We start from the raw sequence: 10,152 nt of genomic DNA, 5'->3' as shown, positions 1-10,152 counted from the left end.
ATGATATTGATTTGATTGATAAGATCTAGATTCAATTTGGTTTCAGGAAGGATTCATCCTGTATAAGACAAAGATGATCAAAGCGTCTGGTTTCAGGAAGTATTCATCTTGTATAAGACATGATTGATCACAACATCTAGTTTCAGGAAGGATTCATCCTATATAAGCCATGATCAGAGTCTCTAGTTTCAGGAAGGATTCATCCTGTATAAGACATGATTGATCACAACGTCTAGTTTTAGGAAGGATTCATCCTGTATAAGACATGTTCAAAGCATCTAGTTTCAGGAAGGATTCATCTTGTATAAGACATGATTGATCACAACGTCTGGTTTCAGTAAGGATTCATCCTATATAAGACATGATTAGAACGCAATGTCTGGTTTTAGGAAAGATTCATCCTGTATAAGACATGAATGATCACAACATCTAGTTTCAGGAAGGATTCATCCCATATAAGACATGATCAGAGTGCAATGTCTGGTTTCGGGAAGAATTCATCATGTATAAGACATGACTAATCACAATGTTTGGTTTCAGGAAGGGTTCATCCTGTATAAGACATGATCAGAATCAAAATTAATTATGTGAGGTGTATTGCAATGTGTAGAAGATAGAAGAAGAAAAGGATGCCCCAGCGTAAAGCATGGGAGGTGTATGCCCCCTTGAGAATTTTTTTAAAAAAAGGATGAAAAATTCTCAAAAAAAGAGAGGAAGAAGAATCAGGGTGGAAGGGATAAATAAGGAAGAAACATGAAGCAATCACAAAGAATTTGGAAGGAAGAATAGGAGAGGTGAGACTGCAGGGGAAGTTGGGCCCTCATGGGGGCCCATATACACCACAATGGACCCAATGAGGGGTCATTGTATCATGACGGACAGATTTTCCTCTTTATATATATATGTATACATGATTCAATTGGTGACAGATGATGCGTAGCATTTATTGTGATGGATTATTTTTGTTTTTCTTATGATGTCATATATGGATGCAATCATGGATGTGCTATGCTGATCTATTTTGTGATGCAGAGTGGATGCTTATGTATGTATGTTTATGATGTGTTGCTGGCATAGTTTTTGGATGTAGGATGAGTGATTTTTATGTTTTATGTACACATGTGTGAATGATTTATGATGCAGTCTAAATGTAATTCTATATGGATGAGTGTATCTTTTATTTATGTGATGCAATCTTATATGGTAAATGTATTGAATGAATTAATAAAAAGAGGGAATATGCCAATAATAACACAATGATCTTAGATAGAAGAATATGGAATAGATGGGAAGTGGGGGAAATTGAGAACTCCATGGGATTATTGAGTTTAGGATTTGATGGAATGATGGTGAGATTTTGTGCACAAAAAATGTGGAGAGCCAACCTAGTTTGATGTTGCCCTGAGTGGCTTGCACCACTGATTATAGAAATTAGGATGCCATGAGGAACCCAGGGCGCGGACCGACTCTATAGACAAACGGGAATTTCTTGCACACAACAATGCAAGTGTTAAGAAACACTAATACAAAGTTGTCGGTTTGTGCAACGAAACCCTCAAACACATCGATGTTAGGCCCAATATGGAAAGCTAATGTACTGAGAGGGGAGGGGTGAATCAGTACTTCAAATCCTTTCTTCAACAATAACTTTACTGTTATGCATAAACCAAAAACTGTTGTAACATAATATAATGCTAAAACAAATAAATAATAATCATACATGATTCACTCCATAACACATATATTTTGGTTACATAGAAACTCTTGGTTAGAGAGAAAAAATGCGGTGGGGATGGCACCCACAACTTCAATACTGCAATAATAAAGGTTGCTTGGTTAGAGCTACATGTTCAGCTATTTTTGATAGCTTACCCTGTTAGGAGTATCAAGATTGTTAGATCTACCTTGCTAAAGGATTTTACAACACTTATTCTAACTGCTACACCTGGTTAAAGGATTTACAATTTATAGACTTTGTTAGAGTCTTTGACCCTATTAAAGGTTTCTCTTATAACTCAAAATATTACAATAAAATCTTTACAAATATCTACAACTTCACATCTGAAATGTTATAGCAGATTCTATGTGCTCAAAATGAGATTACCTTGCTTATAGCATACCTTGGTAATCCATAAAGTAACTCGGTAAACCCTTCTGTTTACTCTATTCCTTGACTGTTCTCTGGAATCCTTCTTGGTGACCTTTGTGTCTTTGACAGTCACAATACTCAGTGCTTCCTTATCTATCACACATGTCTTACTTCATATATCCCTTGCTGATCCCAATTCATGTTGTATAAATAGATCTCTTATGTCGGCGATCTGGTTCATTGCTTTGATCTTACAAACATGATTTATTGAATGAACAACCATACAAGACATTTCATTGGATAGATGACCTCAAGATCATACAAAATCTTTAAGTGCAATTTCCAATGTGATAACGGTTCTTTGTTCCTTGATCTTATAACACGTTTCCCATGTGTGTCTAGGTTCAATGAATCTGGTAACACATTTCACTCAGTGTGTGTTAACTTAGTATATCATTTTTGCTACTCGGTAGACACATTAGTGATACTCGGTAGAGAGCTCGATGTATACTAGGCTCTGTGACTACTTTCTTCTATAACCGACTGCTCTGTGCTTACCGACTGAATATTTTGGTAGTAGTAACGAACTAGAGTATATAGAATGACTTTGGAAATAAAACTAATGGCAACCTAGTAAGTAGTAACAATCTCCCCTTTTGACATTAGTTGAGATGTTTGACAAAACTTCTTTCAAAGTTATACCTCAAAAATCTATATAGTTACAAAATTTGACTAATCAGATAGTATATACATTTTGTCAATAAAATAGTATATTAAAATATACTCCCCTTGTCAATATACTATACAAAACTCTTATTATGCATGTGCTATGATCAATATTTTGTATTAACTGCTCGGTTCACTGCTCGGTTCATTGCTCCCCCTATCAAAATTATCTTATATACACTATATACTCCCCCTTTTTGACAAACATCAAAACTTAGTTACCATTCGGTGGAGGCAACTGATCAAAAATGGATTTATACTTTGTCCATGCATCTGTGAGAACAGCAGAGAGGGAATCCTTGAAATTATCCATGAGTGAATTCTGAGTTGTAATGTCAGCTAATAGTGAAATTAGTCCATCTAAGGTGCTTCCCTCTAGCTGAGTGGATAGGGAGGTAGCCTTGTTGATCTGCTCTTGGACAGAGGACAAGTGTGGAATGAATAAGGTTTGAAGAGTCATAATGTCCATCCTGATTTGGTGCTCTTCATTCCTAAGTTCCAATTGTTGAGCCATGAGCTTTTGTAACTTTGTATAGAAATGTTGAATAGAATTTGGCTTAGTGGTCAACTTATTTGAGAGATCGGTGATCTCTTTCTCAATCACTTTTGTTTTATTTTTGATATCTTTAATGAATAAAGAGAATGTATAGAGTTTCTCAAATAAATAAAGAGTATGCTTCAGTTGAGGGGACAACTCAGCAATAAATTTGACAAGTTTTACTTTTCCAATAGAAATGGCTTTCTGTACCTCTTCAATCATTTTAGCAGTGAGCTTTTTGTCCTTCAATTTGCTCAAATATTCAGATGCGTCTACTCCAGATGTCTCTATTTTAGTTAGGAGTTCATCCAGTTGAATATGGATGGCTGCATCTTTTGTCACTATAGCTTCAGGTAGCATATATGTTAATAGTGCTTTCACCTTCTAAAGTACTCTATTTTTTTTTTGAATAGCCATTTGTTTTTCCTGTTCAGCATTGGCTTTGCATAGTTCACTGAATTCAATGAGTGCTTGTCCTTTTAATTTGGATATGTCTACATTTGGCAACACTATTGGTTTTGACAAATCTAATTTGAAACTATGCTTTTTCATTTTCTTTTCTTTATCTTTCACCAGTTGAACTAATACAATGGCTTGGGAGGCTTGTTGAGTCTCGGTAGGTTGCTCAGTAGAGGCAACACTTTTGTCAATTTCTTGAACCTCTGATGAAGCCTTCAGTGAATTCTTGCTTGGGGTCTCAGTTGTAACATTTTTAGTGCTAGAAGGAGCTTGAGAAGTCTATTCTCCAGTGGCCTGAGAAGTAGCTTCTCCTTCTGTAGACTTGTGACCCTCTATTCCTTGTTCAGTATCCTGAGGGGCCTCGATTGAAATAGGCTGAGTGATCGAAGGATAGGGCTGAACTTGTTCCAAAACTAACTCACTGGATACCAGTTTGGCATATGCATTCCCTTCTATCATTTCCGGTTCTTGTGCCTCGGTGTCTATTATATCCTCATCAATTTCTATAGTGTCAACAGGGTCTTGCTCAGTGACATCAACTATTTCAACTTCAACTTGCTCACCAGCATTCTTGATTCGAAAGATTTCCTACCACTTTTCTTTGGTCTCATTGTCTACATCCAAATAAAGGCCATTCATCAATTTCAAGGCTCTTTGCTTGACTAGGAAGTTTGTGTGGTAGTTTTTCAAATGTTCATTGATCTCATCTACCGACATGTCTAGAAAGAGATGTACCAGACTTCTTTCTCTCATCTATTTCTCTAAGTCCATAGCATACTTCCACCTATTATCAACATGCAAATATAACTCTTTTGGAAGAGAATTAGATACTTCCAATGGGCCCAATCAAAATTTCAGAAGTGTGCAGATGACAGCTTCTTCTATTTATCTCTTTTCATCATCATTTATGGATTCATACTTAACATATCTAAATGATCCAAATCCACCATATTGTTTCAGATTTGCACAAAAATTATCAACACTATGTACATCTTCCTTTTTACTCTTGATAATCTGAAATTTACTTTTGTCTTCAAATTCGGCGTCACTAGACTCTTTAGTCAAAATGAGTCTCCGAGTAGATTTATTATAAGTTTTTGTTACCTTTGGTGCAGCAACATTCTTTGCTTTCTTACTCGGTGACGCTGCAGATGATCTTGTGTTTGGGCGCTTTACTGAAGGAGTCGGTGATACCTTTGATGTATCTTGTTTCTTCCTTTTCAAAACTTTCCCTTTAGGTAACTCGGTGCTCAATGTAATAGCAGCCTCTTGGGCCTCAGATTCCTCCTCGGTGATGACTAGAGTGCCCTTGACAGGTGTGAAGGAAGAATCTTCTCCAAATTTCTCTATTAATGCCTTGATCATTTTTGTTGCTTTCCTTGTAGCCTTGGGTACTACAATACTCATCTTAACTTTTTCTTTAACTTCTTCATATGTACCATATCTCAACTCAGTAGCATGCCTTGGTAATGTAAGAAAGGCATCTATCTGCTATTGTGTGATGTTAAAATCAATCTCATAACCCATAGGTGGGAAAGATTGAGTTCTCGGTTCCACATCATTGACATAGCAGTAGTCAGTGTCTACTTCAAAGCATATGTCATCCTTGTATTTCTTTACTAACTGGGGTGGAATTCTATACCTGTTATGCATCTTTTCCTGAAACTTGCTAAAGTAATCATCCATAATATCATTAAATTTATCACCTAGCCGTTTGATTTGAAGGGTGATTGGTCGGTGTAGCTCCCAAACTGCATTACCGACTGATGGAAAGAATTTCTCAAAATAGAAAAACATGCATACCAGAAGTGATCCAAACTTCAGTGTGTTTGCCGAGTTGTTCTTCTTTGGATTCCTTATGGTGTTTAGATTCTCAAATAGGTTTTTCAACAATACTTCACATAGATCAATTTTCATTCCTTTCTTCACAATTTTATATGCTAAATCGACTACTACACAGGGTACACTATTTTCCCTTGCCGATTGAAAGAAACAATAACCTATGACTCTAATTGCAAACTTCAGCTCTACATCTGTGACATTGTTCAGTTTCAGTCCTCTACAATCAGATTCAACTCCGGTTAAAGTGATCAATTCCTTTTGTGATATCATTTTCTGAGCTTGCACATGATCAAAAATAGGGTAACTGGTGATCAAATGAATGATTTCCTTGGTGATTTTGAATGGTTGCTCCTCTAACCACATGAAATCATCATGAACTCTGCTCATAACAAACTTGATCCATTGGGGTTTGAAGACATGGGGATAGGTTAGGGCTTCGGTCAATCCCTTGATTTTAATGTGTTCATACTTGCTATTCAATTTCCCATCAGTACACAATTCATCATATGTGTCCTTGATCTCAACATGAACTAGTTCCTCAACACGACACTTCGTGAAGAATCTGACATCCTCAACTAGTAAAACCCTATCTAGAATGAGTGAAAAGGCAATTTAATCATCCGGTTCAGATGCTACTATAGGAGTTAGAGAGTATTTCAGTGAGGGCTTTTCAATGTTCTCAACAACAACGGGCTTCTAGATCTTAGGTGCCATTGCAGATTTCAGATAAATACTAACAAAAGATTCTTAGGGTTTGAATACTTTTAAACAGCAGACGCTTTCCACTTAATAGATATTCACAACTGATATGATTGGTAAACTTGCTTAACAATGTGTTGTGATTGATATAAATACCTTGAATTTAGTTTCGGAGGAGGTTTGATTGCCTTTGAATCGCTTTGCTCTGCTCTCTGAAAACTTGGTAAGTATAAAATGGCCACGCAAAAGCTTTAAGTACACAATTTTACCTTATCGGGGTTCATGCAGTTAGGTAAGAAAACATTAAATGCACTCAGTACCACTTCCTTTTTATGCTTTTACCGAGTAGCCAAACCTCATGTATTTACTGACTAGACAAGCTTCCAAAAGACTTGATAAAAAATTTCAAATTTCCTAATGCATCTTTAGTTATGTAGATTTTGAATTAAGTAAATGATAAAATAGGAACTGTTAAGATTTAACCTTTGAAAGAATGTAGTCCCTTCATACCTTCACCGATTAATTTGGAATAGGTGCACCTAACTCGGTAGATAAGGTGCTTTCTTCATTTGACACAATTTCCTTCTTTTTCCAAATCATCTGTAATTTGCCTTTTATTTCCTCAGTGTCTCCTCTAGGTTGATCTCTGCAATCTCTAGCCAAGTGTCCAACTTTGTGACAATGAAAACATGCCATACCAGGATTTCTCCATGATATTTGGTTGTTCATTTCAAACCTTATAAAGCAGTTGGCACTTATATGTCCATATCTTCCACAACATTCACACCATATCCTTGTATTGTAATCCCATGTTACTACAAAATACTGTCGGTTAGGATCTGTGTGAGTTTGGTAGCCTCTAGTATTTGCTCGGTGTGCAGACCACATATAGTTCTTTTCCTTAAACCAACACTTCTCAGTACTATGTCCATATCTATTGTAGTTTTTTACAAAATCCTTTAAATTTTTCCTTCTGATAATTGCTAGCAAACTTTGTCCTACATTGGTTAGATGTGTGACCATATTTATTGCAATCGTGACAATAACCATTAGACCTAGTGACATTCGGTTGCTTACCTTTTCTGATTTGGCACATATTAGCAGTATGTCCTTGTTTTCCATAGTAGTTGCAAATAGGCTTCTTTCCTTTGATGTTCTTCTTGTTTCCAGCTTGCTTTGATGATTCTCCTCTCTCGGTAGTGTAGATTCCCTTTTCGGTAGAGTCTTTTCCTTTGTAACCGAGTCCTACAACTTAGTTGGGTCTTTTTGTATTCAATTTCTCATCCAACATATTTGATGCTTCATAACTCTTTTTCAGTGTTTCTTTGGATTTTTTCTCTATTTCAAGTTCATCGGTCAACCTTGATACTTCAAGTTTCAATGCTTGATTCTCATCATCTTTTAGATTTGCTTCATGATGTGCATAACCTAATTGATCTAATAGATTTTGTTGAATCCCAGTCAACCTTGTGATTTCATCATTCTTTTCAGATACTAATGCTTCAAGCTGTTGTTTTTCTCTTTCTAGATCTCTTACTTTATCCTCGGTTGTCCTCAATGCATCCAGATTTTCAGTCATCTGTGTGTTGAAATATTCATGTCCTCTTTTTATTGCTTTTAGTTGATCAGTCAGTGCTTTGTTCTTTTCCTTCAGTTCTTCAATCATTTCTTCAGTCTCTTCAGATATACTGTTCTCAAATGATATTTCAATTTGTTCCACTAACTCTTGAGAGTCCTATAAATCATCAGATAATCTTCTTCTAACTTTTAGAGATTTTTGCATTTTTTTCTGCATGTCAGCAATCACTTGATTAGCATGATCCAATTCATTTTGAAGATTCACAATTCTTCGAGATTGTCTGTAGCCTTCCAACGATAAGATCTTTCTCTTTAGGATGTTAAACCCTTTTCCAAGATTGAAGCTCTAATACCAATTGTTAGCCCCAATATGGAAAGCTAATGTACTAAGAGGGGAGGGGTGAATCAGTACTTCAAATCCTTTCTTCAACAATAACTTTACTGTTATGCATAAACCAAAAACTGTTGTAACATAATATAATGCTAAAACAAATAAATAATAAAGGTTACTCAGAAACTCTTGGTTAGAGAGAAAAACTGTGGTGGGGATGGCACCCACAACTTCACTACTGCAATAATAAAGGTTGCTCGGTTAGAGCTACATGTTCAGCTATTTCTGATAGCTTACCCTATTAGGAGTATCAATATCATTAGATCTACCTTGCTAAAGGATTTTACAACACTTATTCTAAATGTTGCACCTGGTTAAAGGCTTTACAATTTATAGACTTTGTTAGAGTCTTTTACCCTGTTAAAGGTTTCTCTTAGAACTCAAAATATTACAATAAAATCTTTACAAATATCTGCAACTTCACATCTGAAATGTTATAGCAGATTCTATGTGCTCAAAATGAGATTACCTTGCTTATAGCATACCTTGGTAATCCATAAAGTAACTCGGTAAACCCTTCTGTTTACTTTGTTCCTTGACTATTCTCTGAAATCCTTCTCGGTGACCTATGTGTCTCTGACAGTCACAATACTCAGTGCTTCCTTATCTATCACACATGTCTTGCTTCATATATCCCTTGCTGATCCCAATTCATGCTGTATAAATAGATCTCTTATGTCAGTGATCTGGTTCATTGCTTCGATCTTACAAACATGATTTATCGAATGAATAACCATACAAGATATTTCATTGGATAGATGACCTCAAGATCATACAAAATATTTAAGTGCAATTTCCAATGTGATAACGGTTCTTTGTTCCTCGATCTTGTAACATGTTTCCCATGTATGTCTAGGTTCAATGAATCTAGTAACACATTTCACTCGGTGTGTGTTAACTCGGTATATCATTTTTGCTGCTCGGTAGACACATTAGTGATACTCGGTAGAGAGCTCAGTGTATACTAGGCTCTGTGACTACTTCTATAATTGACTGCTCTGTGCTTACCGACTAGAGTATATGGAATGACTTTGGACATAAAACTAATGGCAACTTAGTAAGTAGTAACAACCAATACCTCTTGTACATGAGAAGGTAAGTGTTGATAAACACTAGTACCAGGCCACCGGTTTATAGAAGAGGGATCCAAAACATGCCATACTATGAAATATGCCCCAGTATGCGCCTATCATAATGTACCTAGATATGGAAGAACCCAAGTAGTCATAAATAGTGGCAGTCATAGGGCAAAAGATGCAAGTCTATATGAAAAGATCTAACAAAATCTAACAAGTCACTTCCTTGCGACCAAATGATACCTCTTGCCAAGAGTAGAACTAGGATGAAGGATTAGGTTGCCAGGTGAGGGAAGGGATCATCCCTAAGGCAAAGTGGGCTTTTGGATTAGGCAAGTGATTCTATGGTTTTGGAGAGTGACCTGTGGACTTGGGATTGTTTCTCAAGACTTCTTCAAGCTTACACAGAGGCATAAAAGCTTAGTTTTAATGGGACATTCCTTGTTCATGACTCAGGCGAAGACTCATCATCATACGCATGTTTTATTGGGAGGCGGAAAAAAAGGAATGTTCCACATGGGTGGGCTAGATGGTGGATGATTTGTAGTATCGACATGCTAGACAGTGGATCCGGTTATTTACCTTGGTGCTTGCACAAAGGTTTTCACCAAGGTAATTGTCCATAGCGCCACAAAGTGGTTTTCACTGGTGGACGAATTGTTTTTCTTTCTTTCTCTTATTTTTTAATTTTTTTGTGTCATAAGGCGCCTGTTTGCCAGGTTTTCACCAAAGTGACGATTTTTTCAGGACCTTT

Source organism: Cryptomeria japonica, chromosome 3 (assembly GCF_030272615.1).
Source record: "Cryptomeria japonica chromosome 3, Sugi_1.0, whole genome shotgun sequence".
Taxonomy (NCBI): domain Eukaryota; kingdom Viridiplantae; phylum Streptophyta; class Pinopsida; order Cupressales; family Cupressaceae; genus Cryptomeria; species Cryptomeria japonica.
This window is presented reverse-complemented; position numbering follows the sequence as displayed.